Source organism: Chlamydotis macqueenii, chromosome 1 (assembly GCF_036417535.1).
Source record: "Chlamydotis macqueenii isolate bChlMac1 chromosome 1, bChlMac1.mat, whole genome shotgun sequence".
In the NCBI taxonomy this organism is placed as follows: domain Eukaryota; kingdom Metazoa; phylum Chordata; class Aves; order Otidiformes; family Otididae; genus Chlamydotis; species Chlamydotis macqueenii.
In genome coordinates this window covers 22,535,437-22,551,089 of record NC_141556.1, presented here as the reverse complement: position 1 = coordinate 22,551,089, position 15,653 = coordinate 22,535,437, and the positions used below count along the sequence as shown (strand labels likewise).

General features: G+C 45.3%; 1 protein-coding gene across 6 annotated transcripts in view; it reads left to right on the top strand.

Moving 5' to 3' along the window:
• Positions 1 to 1,733: 1,733 nt before the first annotated feature.
• Positions 1,734 to 15,653, top strand: part of PLXNB2 (plexin B2) — a 258,670-nt gene continuing 244,750 nt past the window's right edge. For 2 of the 6 annotated variants that reach the window (XM_086747090.1, XM_086747126.1), the window contains exons 1-2: positions 1,734 to 1,815; positions 10,381 to 10,483. The gene's annotated coding sequence lies outside the window, so the exon portion shown is untranslated. Of the gene's footprint in view, positions 1,816 to 2,158; positions 2,225 to 10,380; positions 10,484 to 15,653 lie in introns of those variants that run through there. The other 4 variants (XM_086747101.1, XM_086747113.1, XM_086747121.1 and 1 more) reach the window with 3 other exon arrangements.

Here is a 15,653-nt window from a genome sequence, read left to right as displayed (position 1 = left end):
AGAGCCGCCTGGCCGGTAATTCCAGGACATTTTGCCAGAAGTTTGGGCGCAACCTAGCCGGAAGCCCAGATGTTGAAAAAGCAGACTGGAAAGTGAGGTCTTACCAAGCCCAATAGCAGCCTGTGAGTTTCTCTATCCTGGATTCCTCCCAGGGCTTGCAGGACGCGACTAACCCAATTTTCCTACGGAAGTCCCATCTCCCTCCTCTTCAGATTCCCCTTCTCTCTTTGAGCAAGCAAAGATGTATAGAGGGGGGATTCAGATCTTCTGACACCAAAGCAGTTACGCCAAAGCAGTTCTTTCTCATCTTGCAGTGACTCAGCTCGGTCAGGTGAAGAGCAGGAAGGTGGCAAACAAACAAGGACGAGGGCCTTCTGGTGGAGGTGAGCAAAAACACTGGGCCAGACTGGTGAGACCCAGCCAGCAGAGAATCTGCCTTCCGAGTGCAACTCCAGAGAAAACCCCACAAAACACCATGTCACGTTCAAATGGTCCCAACCTGCCATTAAGACTGAGGTGGCACTTTGCACAGCCAGAGTCTGAAAGCCACTTTTAACATGTCCTCTAACAGCCTCTCACTTTTTACTCTTGTCCTGGTTTTGGAGTCAATTTTTATATATTTGTCATTTGCTGCTATTCTGAGATGCAATGACAATTTTTCAGGAACTTCCAGGGTGCCATTCGAGAAGCGTGGCTTCCTGACCAGCTCTCTCCTGTCACTTCACTGGGAAGCCCAACACACGCAGCATTTAACAAAGCTGTGCTCAAAGTGCCAACAGCAGCTAGTTAATTACCCCTCGCAACATCACTGGTCTGCATTTGACTGACAGAAAGCTACCTACAAAGTCTGAACAAAGTTTACCTGAGCCATTCTTCTAAGACATGCCTCTTTTAAATAAATTATTCCTACATTACTTACAGTTGAGACAAATTCATCGGCTGAATTTGTGACGACGCTGAAGAAAGGCGATGCTGTGTTTGCACACTGATAGGGAGCATTAACTCCTATTGGTGCGTTTTGAGGGGGAAGACAGGAGAAACTTGGACACAGGCTTTTTAGCGGAGTGCCTGAGAGGGAGGAAAGACCTTCAGAAACTGAGATTACAGAGAATTTAGCCGAGAGAGATAAGCCCTGGAGTCCTTCAAGTTCAGTGAAGATGTTGCCAGTGACACGTGCTGGGCCCAAAACGACAGGGCAGTGCGTGCGGGAAGAGAGGGGAGCTTTGGGATCCTAGGAGTCTCTGACCAGGGGACGAGGAGTGGAAATTACGCTGTTGCCTACATATTCAGGAGCGTCCCCGCAACACCACCTCAAAACGCCACGTACCCCAAAGCCTTGAGCTACGGAACAGCAAGGAGCCCCTTCCCCAGCCGGGCCCCCAGCCCCGCTGCGGAGGCCAGCGCCGGCCCCAGCCTGCCCGGGGGCCCGGGCCCCGCCGCCTTTCCCCGCTCCCCACCACCGGCGGCCGGGGTCGCGCCGGCCCCGGGTCGGGGCTCCCCGGGAGCGCTTGGGTGGCCCCGCTCCGCCGCGCCGGCTCTGCCTGGCCGGCGGGGAAAACAAAGCGGAGACGGGGAAAAGGAAAAGGGAGAGAAAGTGCAGCTCCTGCCTCCGCCCGGCTCTCCCGGCGGGAGGCAGCGCTGCAAGCGGCTCCTGACCGGGGGCAGGGGGTGGAGAGAGGAGGAGGAGGAGGGAGCGAGGGAGGGAGGGAGCGAGGGAAGGAGGGACGAACGGGAGCCTCTCTCCTTCCCTGGGCTGTTTTTTTTCAGTTTCCTGTCTCGCATTGTGCTCACAGCGGATATGTGCTGCGCCTACAGGTGTGTCCCCTCCTCGCAGCTTTTCCCCGGCTCCCCGGTGTAGGCTCCGGCTGTCGGGGGGCGGCGGATCGCGGCCGTCATGTGACGGATAATTCCTCTCGGGGCGGTTTCTCTCTCTCTCTCTCTTTTCTTTCCTCTGCCTCCCCTCCCTCCCCACCGCTCTCCTCCTTCCTTTCGGAGGTGGTGGCCGCAGCCGCTGCCGCCTTCCCGCTGACTCCGGCTGCTGTGGCGGCGGCGGGGCCCGCCGGGAGCAGAGCAGGGGCGGCCGCCGGGGGCTGCCGTAGCGCCTCTGCCCAGCCCGCCGCCGCCCGCCCCGGGCTCCCCGGCCGCCGCCGTCGCTCCCGCTCGGGCAACTCGACCGGTCCGCGCCCGCGGGGCTCTCTCCCGCCGGCGCCTGCACCTGTTGAAGGTAACGCAGCGCCCAGCGCAGCCGCTGCGCGCCTCGGGATTCGGGATGTGGATGGGGCGGGGTTGTGTGTGTGTGTGGATTTCGCGGCGGGGTCCCCCGTCTGTGTCTGTCTCCCTCCCCGCTCGGGAGCCGCTGGATGGCGGGCAGAACAACTTCCCCCCCCCCCCCATCCTGGAGCCGGAGGCTTCCGCCGCGCTGCCCGCGCCCCAGATGGTTTTGGTTAAGGGGCTCTCTTAACCAAAGCGCCTTCGCCGGGCCGCCGCGCAGGGCTGGGGGCGGGGGCGGGGGGGGAGTGCGGGGCGGCGGCTCCTCCCGCCCGGCCGCGCCGGTGCCCGGGCAGCCCCCCCTCCTCGCTCACCCCCTCACGCAGCGGGGCTGGCCGCTCCGCTCCGCCGGTGGGTTTCGCAATCCCCCCACCCTCCCCCGGCTCGGCCAGAGTCGGCAGCCCCGCTGTGGCGGCTCGCCCGGCTCCTGCGCTCCGGGCTTGGGGCACCGCCGGCTGCGGAGCTCGCCCGGGCGTTCCCGCAAACGCCTTTTGCCTTTTCGCGGAGGCTGCTTTAAACTTTCTTCCCGAAGTATTCATTAGAGATCCTGTGCTCCCGCTGCCGTTCCGTGCGGGGCTGGAAGGGCTTTGTGACCCGGCAACTACCTGTGAGTTGCGCCTTTCCCTTTCTCCGGGGCTGCATCCGGCTCAGTGACACCCGGAGCCAGAAGGGACCGGTAACGATTTTTGGGTCCTTTCTGGCTTAATCACACTCTGGGGTGAACGTGCGAAGAAGAAAGTGTAAGTTCACGGCGTCTCTGAAATCTGATGGAAAAGAGCATTGCCTGTGTTGTTCCTGAATTACAACGCTACGGTTCTGTCCCTGTCGCTGAGCTCCTCATGGAGCGGTAACTTCCTTGGGGAGGAACTCGATGCTTTTGATAACTAACGCTGCTACCTTGAGCGCGATGATGAGCTTACTGAACGCCAGAGGGAACTCTGAATAGGTGGCTCGTTCCGGGGAGAGACATGCTTGTTTTACTGTTTATGTTCTCATTACAATGGAATCTAGAAGGAAGCAAAGGTTGGTAAGTAATAGGCGGCTGCTGCGTACCTAGGATTGGCTTCAGCTTGCTTTACAGTTCTTTTCTGAAGTCATCAACCCCAGAGATGGGCTGAAAATTCTGTCTTTTTTTTCCCTTTCCAAAGCTTGAAATATCTAACTGGCTTTGCAGGAGTGGGGCTGTGTACTGTGCTGGACCCACATGGGCTGGATGACCCATTCACTGTGAGCTGGGGAGGGAGATTACATACACGCGCTGGGCTGGCGCTGAATGCCCAGCCTGCCCTGTGGGTTGCGAGACAGATCCAGCGCACTTGGGTATGGGGGGCTGCCGCCTGCGATGGAAAAGCCAGAACAGAGCATGCTTCCAGCCAAAACAAAAGGAAGGAAGTCTGCTTCCGAGCCGGGCATGGCTTGTCCTCCTTGCCTGGAATGCTTGTGGGTCTGAATCCCTGGTGGGAACCTAGTCTGATTGCACATGAAGTAGAAAATTATCTTTCTTAGAATATGATACTTAAACCAATACAGAAAGTAAATGTTTGGGAAAGGAATTTGAACGGTGGCTTCTGGTTCCAAAAGCTTTTTAAATGATCTGACATAACTGTAGGAAGCTGGTACCAACCCACCAAAATGTGATGCTGTGTTTTGTAGTAAAGTGAACCCCCAAAACATGCACCTGAAGCTTTGGGTGCTTGTGGCAGTCTGTTACAGCAGTTTTGGTAATCAGACTTCTTTAATACCCCTGAATTGTCGATGACGTGGGAAGGATAGCACAATGAGTATGCTTGTGACTCTGACTTGTGCTCCAGGAGCTGAAACATCCAGCTGTTCATCCTGTCGCTTTGCCAGAGGTTACTCTGCCATTCAGCCTTGTTTCCTATTGGACTTTGAGTCTCCCAGAGTTTACAGCCTGGCATATGAATGTAAACTGCGTTTTATGGCTGTTCATGTTAGTGCGTAATGTTGTGAAGTCCAGTAGCATGAGCCTCCTGTTCATCTCTGTTCTGGCAGAGGAACAAGGCAAACAGCTGGGGTCAGCTAAATCGAGCTCCAGTTGTGAACCAGAGCCCGTAAGCACCTACGTTCTTCTGCAATGGCAAATGTAACACCGACAAACTACCTCATGCCTTGTCTCAGTGGACAGCGGTAGCGGGCAGGCAGCTCCACACGAGAAGGGGTTGCGTGACCTTCTCGGTGGGTCGGTCACAGCATGTGGGGTTCTGGGTCTCAGAAGGACGTAGCAGCCCTCCTCTTCCTCTCCTCCTCCTCCATCCATTCTGGAAATGTGCAAGTGAACAAGGGTTTTTTTCTTCTAGCCAAACCTTGCTTTGTCCATCTAACTTAAAGACCTGTTATGTAAAATATCCTCACTAAGGGCACAGCCCTCTTCTGCCTGAATTTTCCTACAGATGTTGTTGGAAATGGGATAAAGACTTTGAATAGCTTTACAAAACTGGGAGCTGTTAGCCTTGCATGCAGAAGCTTCCGAAGAACAAATTACATTTTGAAGGGAGATCGCTTCGTGAATGCCTGTTAATAACAAAAAAATACCAGTGACTTGTTGCTAACGAGTTTGGATTCTGGCTTGGTTTTGAGAAAATGGTTTGCACATTTATTTATTTTCATGAAGATTTACTACTAAGCATTTGTATTTCTGTAATGGCTATAATTTGGAACTTTTCATACACTTTTAAATTATTTATTGTATGGAGCACTGAATGAAGATATTTATTACACTAGTGTCACATCCTGAATATTGAATTACAGTTGTAAAATTAAGGTAACAAGCTTAAATTGAGGTTTGCAACTTTCAGCTCTTGCCAGCAAGCAGTTAATGGCAACGTTAACTGCTAGTAAAGTAATTGCTGCCGTTCTTTTACTGTCATTTTGTTCTCACTTTCCTCCAGTCAGACTGTTCCGCAGAGATATAATGAATATTCACCAAAATAGCTTGGCATTGTCACTTATGCAATTCCTCATTAGATCCAATGTGTTGATGAGCTAATGTGCACTTGATTAAACGTACTTGATTTATGCAAACAAAAACTGTAGGTCCTTCTTGAAGTAAAGTTAGCACCTGCACAGCTGTTGGTGAGATGAAAGTCTAATAATTAAGATGAAATTAAGTAAACAAACAACCCCCATGTGGTGTTTCTCCTGCTTCTTCACCTTTATCTTTTAGTTCAAGCCAGTAGTGGATATTTATTTTGGCTTTTCTTGTAGGTTTTCTTGTGCACCGCAGGAAGTTGTGAAGCTCAGCTTATAGTGGGAAGGTCCTCTTCTGTTTAAATGCCTACCATTAGAATGAAAAAGAAAAAGGTCATTTTTAGCTGTAATAAAGCCAGAGGTAACTGAGATGAGTGGAGTATTACTTTTGAGACTTTTGTTTAAGTATGAGGCTGGCTTGGACTTGACATTGGTCTGTTAACCCTTGTTAAAAAAATATGTAAACCAACACAGCCCAACTAAGTCATTGAGAGGGTGTCTGTTTAAAAAAAAAATTGGATAGTAAGTGGTTTAACCTCCTACTCTTTGCTTGGTCAAAACTCATGAAGACAAAGTGAAAATAAGGAGTTGGAGATAGTCATTTTATCTAACCATCAGCAGCTTAGTGTTACTAAAAGCTCTCTTAACTGTCTACAAAACTGCTCGGATCTGGCTATAAAAAGAGGCCATGGAGTCCTTGCCCCTGGAGGCTTCCGCGGATGGATGGAGGAGGGAGAGGGGACGTGCTTGCCCAAGCCCTGGAGCAACATGGCAAACTGGAGACCCGTTCAGAGGACCTTGCGGGGTTAGGACTTATTTTCTCTAGGCAGGTAGCAATTTATTTATCTGTTAAAATTGAGTATTTCCCAGATTCTGTCTCTGCAGTGAAGTAATACATAACTTTTGGATCTCTCCAAGTTTCTTTCCTTCTCAGATTGTTGACAGAAGGCTGACTTGTTGAGATAACATCCAGAAGTGCCTGTGCTTAACAAATGTTAGTAACAATGATTAAGAAAAATCCTGGAGCTAACGTGATGACCAGCCGCTGCTCAATTGCTCAATCTGAGGCCGCTGTAACACAGGGCAGAGTTTGTCCCCGGGAATGCGTCAGCAGAGCTGTGGTCACCAGCCACGTGCTCATTGGAACATTCGGTTTCTCTTTGGAATTCAGCTTCTGGGAGCCAGTGCCGGATTGATGATTAGCTCAGCGCTGAGCTCCCTGGGCTTGGGAGCCCCTCGGCACTCGTCAGCGGACAGAGTCCACCCAGCACCTTCTGAGGCCCTTCCAACCTTGCCCCACCTTTGTGCTTAGCTTCGAGTTTCTGCCTTTCTGGATTCATTTTTGACAGGCCCTCTTCCACCACCTGCCCTCAAGCAAACAGCTTTGCGATCCTGGAAACAAGTGAAATTTGTGGTTCTGATTTATTCAGTTGAAGTGTGTCTTCTTCAAGAAGTTAGTTATCTAATTAAAACTTTACTTTTAGTGTTTCACTTGCTTTTCTTGTTAACTGGCATCATTAATTTAAGGCCACAGGTAAAAAGTGGAAGCATTTTGGTAATTTGCAGTGAATGGATTTTGTAGTACTTAACAGTCACGGTTTTCTTTATGTTGCAGATATGTCCTCTTTCTTTCTGTTAAAGTTATTTAAAAGCATTCTCAGTGCTTCAGCAAACCAGAAGAAGGTATGTTCATGCTTATTGCTGAATAGACCTGGCTAACGTATTTCCAGTTAAGCTGGATTAGGTCTACACGGCGATTTGGATTGAAGGAAGCTCTCATAAACCTGACACTAATCTTCCTACGTCTAGAGGGATTGTTAGGGTGATAGCTGGGTCTCTTGGAGAAGTGATGCCAAAATAAAGATTTCTCACATTTCAAGCTTAACCTTCTGTCTGTACTAACTGACTGTGTTTTAAATATGTAGAAATTTCAGGAGTGATCTCCTGCATCTTTTTTTTCCTGGGCTCTTGTTTATCCTTTAGATAGTTTAAGAAGAGATAGTACCTCTTTCTGATGGATGTATGTAAAGAAAATATAGCTATTACGTTCCTAGTTGCATCACTACTTAGAATTTATGAAGGACCAGTTCTTTAACCAGTGTTTGCCCAGTGGGAAAGTAGTGATTAGTCAAATGTATTCAACCATAGGAAGAAAGTAAAGGGCAGAAAAAATAAAACATGTTGATTTGGTAGAAAGGGTGCAACTGAAATACAAGGTGAGGTCTCCCATCTCAAATCAGAAGGACAGTTTAATAATCTTTTGCTTGGAATTAGCCTAGGCATACACGGCTAATAAAAGCTTACTTCCTGAAGATGCATGGTGCTTGGAGTGGTTAATAGTAGTAGGCTGTGGTTTCCCTCAGCTTGTAATGGTTAGTCATAGAATCATAGAATGGTTAGGGTTGGAAGGGACCTTTAAAGGTTATCTAGTCCAACCCCCGTGGACATCTCCAACCAGATCAGGTTGCTCAGAGCCCCATCCAACCTGGCCTTGAATGTTTCCAGGGATGGGGCATCCACCACCTCTCAGGGTAACCTGTTCCAGTGTTCTACCACCCTCATTGTGAAATATTTTTGCCTAATATCTAATCTAAATCTATCTCCCTCTATTTTGAGACCATTACCCCTAGTCCTGTCACAACAGGCCCTACTGAAGAGTTTTTCCCCATCTTTCCTATAAGGCCCCCTTGAGGTACCGGAAGACTGCTATCAGGTCTCCCCGGAGCCTCGTCTTCTCCAGGCTGAACATCCCCAACTCTCCTAGCCTGTCTGCATAGGAGAGGTGCTCCAGCCCTCTCATCATCTCATGTTGAGCTTCTCATCCACTAGCACACCCAACTCCTTTCCCTTTAATGTATCTGATTGTGCTTATTGCAGTTGGAAATCCAAAATATGCAGCTTCTCTCTTAAATACATTGGAAGACTGTTAATTTATTGTTCCTTAATGTGTTGCCACAATGTGTATTGAACTTCTGTGCTATGCTCATTTAACCAGTGTGAGACAAATGGGTATGAACTTAGTGTTGGGCCTGCTGAACTGTAAGGCAACGAAGTAGTAGTTTAACCTCTTTGATTTCCAATCTTCTGGGATTAGTAAGTAGTTAAAAAGAAAAAGCTTTGAAAAGCTTTTTCTGTGACATTTTGATTTACATCGTCAGCAACTGCACCTTTTTCCCTCGTGAACTGACAGCCCATGTAAACTGTAGTTGGGATTGCGATGCATGCACATGATCCTTACGGGTATAGGTTACAAACCTGGAAAAGCAACTGAAACAGGTCTCTCTTGGGATATTTTTTCCTCCCAAACATGCTAAATGGAGGAGATTTTGTCTAAAAAGGCTTTTACTGAGGGAGAAAGTTTCTTTGTGAGTGCTTTGAAGAAGTTTTTCAAGAGTGAATGGCTCTACAACCACAAAGCTGGCTTCGTGACTAGGAATTCATATCTGCCACGTACTCCAGGTGTTGTCTCCTTCTGCCCGCCCAAGCTGTTGAGATGAAAAACCAAAAGTCTTCACTTGCCTTGGCAACCCTGTAGCACTAAATGGTGGTGTGAGTTTACTTATTAGAACACTGGATAAAGCTCCAGAGAGGTGATGTTTATGTTTATTAACAGATGGCCTCTTCATTTGACATTTAGCTGGGGGAAGATCTGCAAGCATTTCACAGTCCATTGTGCGTTTAATTCAGTGTTCAGGAGCATTAGTGAAAATGCATGGCAGTACCCTTTGGGTTTTTTTTTTTGGTTGGTTTTTTTTTTGTTTGAGGTTTTTTTTAAGACTATTGTTCAGAGTTTAGAGTCAGAGGAGCTGTCAAGTCCTGTGGTTGTTTGACAAACTCACTCAGCCGTTGCTCATGGACCCAGCAAATCCTTGGGCTAAAGCCTCTCTTATCCTGAAAATACTGAGAAGAAGAGAATGTATCTTTAAGAATTTTGTTCCTGTTCGTTCCTCCCTGTTCAGATTGATATCTCATTTCTAACAGGAGCCTTCTGTGCTTTAGACCTGCATCTCTTGGTCCCTTTTAAGTCTTCTTATGGCTGTATTAAAAGGGTTTTTATTGTTGAAATTTTTTTTTCCTTAAAGATGATCAAGTAAGCTGTCAGTTGTCTGTGTGACATATGAGAAGGACTGAATCTTTAAAAAATCTGATTATACATAATGCTTTTTTTCCCCTCTAGATGCTCATTGTTTTTGTGACTGTGCTCTGCATGTTCTCTAATGTTCAACATATTTTTTTTTTAATGTCAACCATGGGACTGGGGGCAGTATTTCGGTGTTGCTCGTTATCGTTGTGTACCCCATCCTACCCCATTCAGTATTTTCATTCACTGTCATATATTTGCATCCGTGAACCACATTAGCCCTCTTAATCACAGCAGAAGCTCCAAGCGTGACGCTTAGTTGCGAGGCTGTGATGACCTCTGCGTGCCTTTTGGTTTCCTTGCCTCTTTAGGTCACGGTCCTCTGACCTGCAAACCTTACCTGCATTCCTTCTTACTGGATACATATATTTGCATTCAGTCTCAAGACTGTTTTGGTTGCAATGAGCCCCACTTAACAAGTACTTGTGATAGCTGTGTGATTTTCTTCCTACTTTTATTTGTTATGCTACTGAACCATGTAATCCATTAATTTTTCCACCAAGGACATACCCGTTTCCAGGTAGCTAATAAAACAGTTAGGTAATATAGAGCATAATTCCAGTCACTGCAAGCTGCAAAATGAGCATTACAGTTGCATGGTGATGTTACTCGGTAATGACAACTTTTTTGATATCTTTCAATTAACTAACTTTTAATCTGTTTGGCCTATATTTTTTGATATCTTATTTTAAAAACCTAGTTGATTTGGTGTTCATTGACCATTATGGCACATCTTTAAGTCTTCAATTGCTGTATTTAGTGCAAAATGAATGGATTTCACCTTCCTTACTCTTATTCCTTTTGTGTTTATACAGATGAAAACAAGGAGTTTTCTGTAGTATTTTGAGATGCCAGCTCCAAAATTATTCTTTGCTTAGGATACCCATAAACCCACTGAGCAAGCTATTTCTCTTTGGTTGTGCGTGTTGCCCAGTCCCTTGTCTTACATCTTCTCTGAAGCATCTTTTTTGCATCTCTCCCAGCAGGAACAAGTACACGTCAGAAGGCACTTCATCCTGGAAGGTATTTTCAGAGAAGCCTGAGCCCCAAGAAGTCGCTTTTGCCAGCAGTGGCCGTGCTGTTCAGGTAGGCTAAGAACTCATTTGGACTGAGCAGGGTTTTTTTTAACCTCACTTTCTTCTTCCAAAGTGGCATGTCCTTGCTTGAGAAAGAGGAGGTCCCCTTGTAGAGCACTGCAGTATGGTTGGCGTGATGCATCAAGACAAGAGAGGGCCGTGTGGGTTTTATATGCTTTGGGCTTAGGTTGAATATTACAGCCTCAAATTTAGTGCGGTAATCTGGCATGAAAATGTATTTACTTTGTCATTGTACTGGATAGTGTCTGATTTAATAGTGATTTTCATGCATATTTTTATACCTTCTGGACCTGTGGTGTAAAATGACATTAAGCAACTTGTGCATATGAATCATCTCCAAGGTAACTTAGTTATCAAAACATAGTATCTCAGTTGCTCAGAGTAACACTTTCCACTTCTCTAATTGCACTTTTGCAATCTGTGTTGCTTATACCGTCGCTGTTCAAATTATTGTGTACAGGTGTACTCGGTAAGGACTTTCCAATTTACTTTTCCCAGTTGTAGCAATTAGTTATTATCTTTTCATTTTGATCCCGAGGCCTGTAAAATAAGTGAGTAAATGTAAACAGCATCCTTGAAACGAAACTCTTCATGGTATTTTCTCCTACTGATAATTTGAAGAGGCAGCCTGTGTTTTGTGTTGTCTGTGGCATAATTAATCTACTTGAATTATACTTGCACAGGAACTCTGTTATCAAAGAGGGTTTAGAGCCTTGGAAGTGAAGGAGCTTTTGATTGAGGCAGCCCTGAAGAGTTCCTGTACATTAGTCAGCTTGTTGGGGAAAAAAAGAAACTGGTAAATTTGTGGCCAGAAATGGTTAGGTACTCGCTTCCTTCCCCCTTCCTCTCACGGACTTTGCTACTCTGCTCTCACCTTTCACGCACAGTGACTTGGCAAGGCCAGGTTGTTTGCTGCTGTGTCTCTGTCCCAAACTGAGATGCTCCTGCACCGTGCTGATAGTTCAGTGGTGTTGGTCAGATGAAACAGGCCAGTCTGCTGGAATACAAGAAAGAAAACCAACGTTGATTTGTGTATATGCCTGGTGTCTACAGTGCCATCTATGTGATCCACAGTACACAGTGAGGTCTTGTAGGTTTCTTGACTGGGGACTTCATGCATTCTGGTTTTTCTTCTGCCTTTAGCAAGTAATTTCATTTCTCTCTGAAATTTTTTTTTCATTGCCTCTTCTTGAGGAATTTTGGGGAATCTGTAGTTGAAAAACAGAACTTAAGGGTATTTTGGTCATATATAATTAGGGCAAGTGGATGCTGCAGCATTCCTTCTTGACCAGGAAGGATGGGGACCTGCTAACTCTATTAGGTAGCTTGTATCCTCTCCCCAAAAGCCCCTATGCAAAAGCAGACCTGCATCCCCAGTTTTCCTGGCTTGAGCAAAGCCTTCTACAAAGCACTTTCACATCAGGCTCTCTGTACCCACAAGATCTTGGCACAGGGGGGAGCGTTCCTGTTCCAAGTGGGTTAGCAGCATGCACAGACTGTCGTTCAGCGATATGAAGTCTTTGGTGGCAGCTCTGCTGTAAGTAGTTCCTGCCGTCACTGGCCAGGAGCTGCTTGGTTGTGCTACCGTGACTGTTTTGTGGAGCTGTGCTGCGAACTGGACAGGAGAACTGATCTGGCATTATATGTAGTTGTTGTGTGCCTTTGGAAAAAAAAAAAAAAGTAAAAGTTCCACTGCGTCTCTGATGTGTTTTACAGCATGGCCCTGCAAACACGTGTGCTTTTTCACTGTTGGATTGAGACGCTACAAGAGGGGAAAAAAAAATGACAAAAAGATTTAAAGACCTGCTTAAACTAATTTTGTTGCCAAATTCTTTGTGTTATCAAGCCCCGCCTGTGTCTGTGTCCTTTCCTGCCCGTCCCCTCCTGGGTGGCCCTGTTAGTCAGGGAAGAGGAGGCTTTTGCAAACAAAGTTATGTTGAACTTGTGCTTTCCATAGCAGCAGTGCCCCTGTGTAGCTTCACTTCCACTGGGAATAATATCAGGTGGCTGGAAACTGGATAGAGGCGTTTTGCATAGAACTGGCTAATGCCTTTATTCTCTATGGGTGCTCTAAATATTGTCCATGTGCACTTTGTGGGAGAGCTTTCTTGGTACCCTGACCTGCTGGGCACTGCTAGCACACTCTGTAGTGTTCACCACATACATAGTCATTTCCTTTTCCCTCTTACCTCATTTTAGAATACTTTGCTCTTGAATCTTGTAAATGGGGTGATAATTTCAAAGCAAACAGCTCCCAGTCCTTTCTTGCCAATTTTTTACCCACAAGGTATGCAAAGTAAACAGCAGTTGGGAAATTAGTGATGTACCTTACCCTCACAGTGTAAGGCATCCCAGGATGGTTCATAGCCCTTCTTTAAGTAATGAATGAAGTGAGAGAACGAGATTAGTACACCTAAGTTACGCTTTAATATATCGAGCCATTGTACAGATCATTCATCTTCTTAAGAAGCTTTAGGAAAACCTTGTAAAATGAGAGGCTTTTAAAAATAGTAATTATTCATGTATTGAACGTAAAGGTGTTTTCTTTCTTGCAGCAGAGAAAGAAAATCAAAATATCAAGGATAGGGAAAAGAAGTGTAGATAATTTTCTTCACAAATAAAAAATAACTTTGAAGCTGACTTTACCTAAATATGAGGATTCTCACCTCTGTTGGGCTCCTGGAGGAAGCTTAGAAGGATTTCCAGCTGGCACTGTGCCTGTTCATAGGTTTGATTTGGAAACCATGAGTCTGGATGCTGGAATGGTGGGTACACAGCAGTTCCAGGGCATGATACCTGTAACAGGATATGCAGATGCCATCATGATGTATTTATGCAAGGAGAAAGTGTAGGCAACTATTTTTAAAAGTTACTTTAAAAAGTTGACAAAGAAATGGTTAACACTGAACTTATTTAGCTCCAGCCTAGGTATTGAACAGTTTTGCCAATTGAGCAATAGGAAAATTTGTTAAATTTGAAAACTAGACCCGAGGTTATTGACCCTGAGGCTCGGAGACGAGGGGTTGGCATGGCTGTAAAGAGGAATAACCATTATGTGATGTCCTTCAGATGAGAAAGGGCAGGTCCTGAGTGTACGAGGCTTGCAGGGATTCAAATCCACAGTCGAATTACAATCTAATGAGGCCGTAAGCACAAACACAACTTCCATTTAAAGCTCACATGTGTGGCAGCACAAATAGAAAGCTGGAGGTCCCTCCAGCCCATCCCAAAAGAAGACCCTTCGTTAGCAATTTTACTCCCTTGGCATGCTTCGAAGGGCGGTTCTGTAATAACCCAGAGCCGTTCTCCTTCACACCTTTCTAACCACTTCATAAAAGCAGCTATATGAGTGGGGCGCACTCTACTCCTTTTCAGAAATAGGATCTCTGTTATTAAAAAAATATAATTTCAGATTTTATATGTATATAAATATAAGGTTTTCTTTATTATACATAATATGTATAATATATTCTATAGTTATAATTGATGTGTTTTTAAAGGAAAATATACTCTGTCATGTGAAAACTTTCCCTTCATGTTTCCCAAGTGAAGGTTTTGAATCTCACTGAAGGTAGGGGTTTTTGAATAGAAATTCCTTCAGTAATATAAACGTTAACTCAAAACACCTGAAAGAATGTAACATTTCTGTCTTCTAGAATATTTCAGTTGTACCTGTGCCAAATGCAGAGCAGTCAACTTGGCCGTAAGGGCCTAGTTTGGCTGTACTTTTAGTGCCTCAAATGCATAAGCCAATTTTTTTTTTTTTTTTTTTTAGTACAGATTTAATGTTAAGCTTTTATGTTTACCTGAACAGAGAGGAAATACTACAATCTAAGTAAATTATACATATATATCTATATCAGCCACAAGGTAAGGATGATGTGTTCCTGAAATAATTTATTTTTAAATAGTTGTGCTTCAATAAAGCATAAGACTACACAATAACTTTTTTTTGCTCTTTAGTTCAAATAGAACTCACATCAATTTACTTTTGTTTTTTTTTTTTTTTCCCCTGCGTGAAATTGAGTATTGTCTTTACAAACCTAAGACAGATTAGGAGTTGAGGTGGCTTTCTGCTTAGCCCAGCCTCCATGAAGCAGGCACTGCTTTATGAGATTTGATTCAGCATCTGCTTTTTACCTGTGAATCCTTAATAAGGTTAAAGCCATCCAGGTAAATACAATTACAAATGTGATGCAGATTGTACCAAAGCCAGGAGGTCAGCAGTCTGGAAGCTTTGTGGCTGAGCTACAAATCATCAGAGTAACATTCTCTTCAGTACGTGCCCATTCCCATTCTCTGCCCATCTTCTGGGGAAGAAAAGGCAGCAGTTGTCAGTGGGACAGACTGTACCGTCCTGGCTTACCTTGTGCAAAGATCAGCAAACCAGATATGAATCTAGATTTATTTTTTTTCTTTTTTTTTTTTTTTTTGTCCTCTGAATGGCTGTTGGAGTGGCTTTCCTCTTGCTCCATGGTCAGACAGAAGGCGACATCTTACCTGCTTCTCTGACACAGTTACAATAGATCCTTTTTTTTTTTTTTTTTCATAGTCTAAAGATGATTTTTCTTTTCTTCTGACTGTCTATGTTACAGTGGGGATGGTATGTTTATTTTTCATCCCTTCATCTGGAGAAGCCTGCAGCAGACTGCTGAGTGCTAGGAGGATTGGCTAATGGGAGCAATCCTTGCAGCCACTTCGTATTATTTGGCTGTTTGAAGCGAGAGATAAAAAAAACCTAGTTGAGTTTTCTCTCTTTGGTGAGATGAGACTGCACATGTGAAAGTTTTGAGAATGCTGTAATATTTTTCCTGTTTCTAACTTTGGCTATAAATATCCATGGCCTACTTAAATAAGATGGACCGGCATACCTCAAACTGAATAGCTGATTACAAGAAAATCAGATTGCTTTCCTCAAGTGAGCAGTAGTTGCACAAACTCAAAGCATGCAGAAAAGATGAATTAACTGAAGGTATGGAAATAGAGTACACCAAACCTCAAGCCACCTGCGGGCAGGGGGTACTCCTGAGAGATAATTTCGCTTTCTCCTTTGGATTAGAAAGAAAGGGGGATTTGATCCCCTGTGAAGATGGAAGAAGCATGATGCTGCCTCATCCTCCCACTTGGGAGCTGGTCTTCATCATTAGATCTTTTTCAGG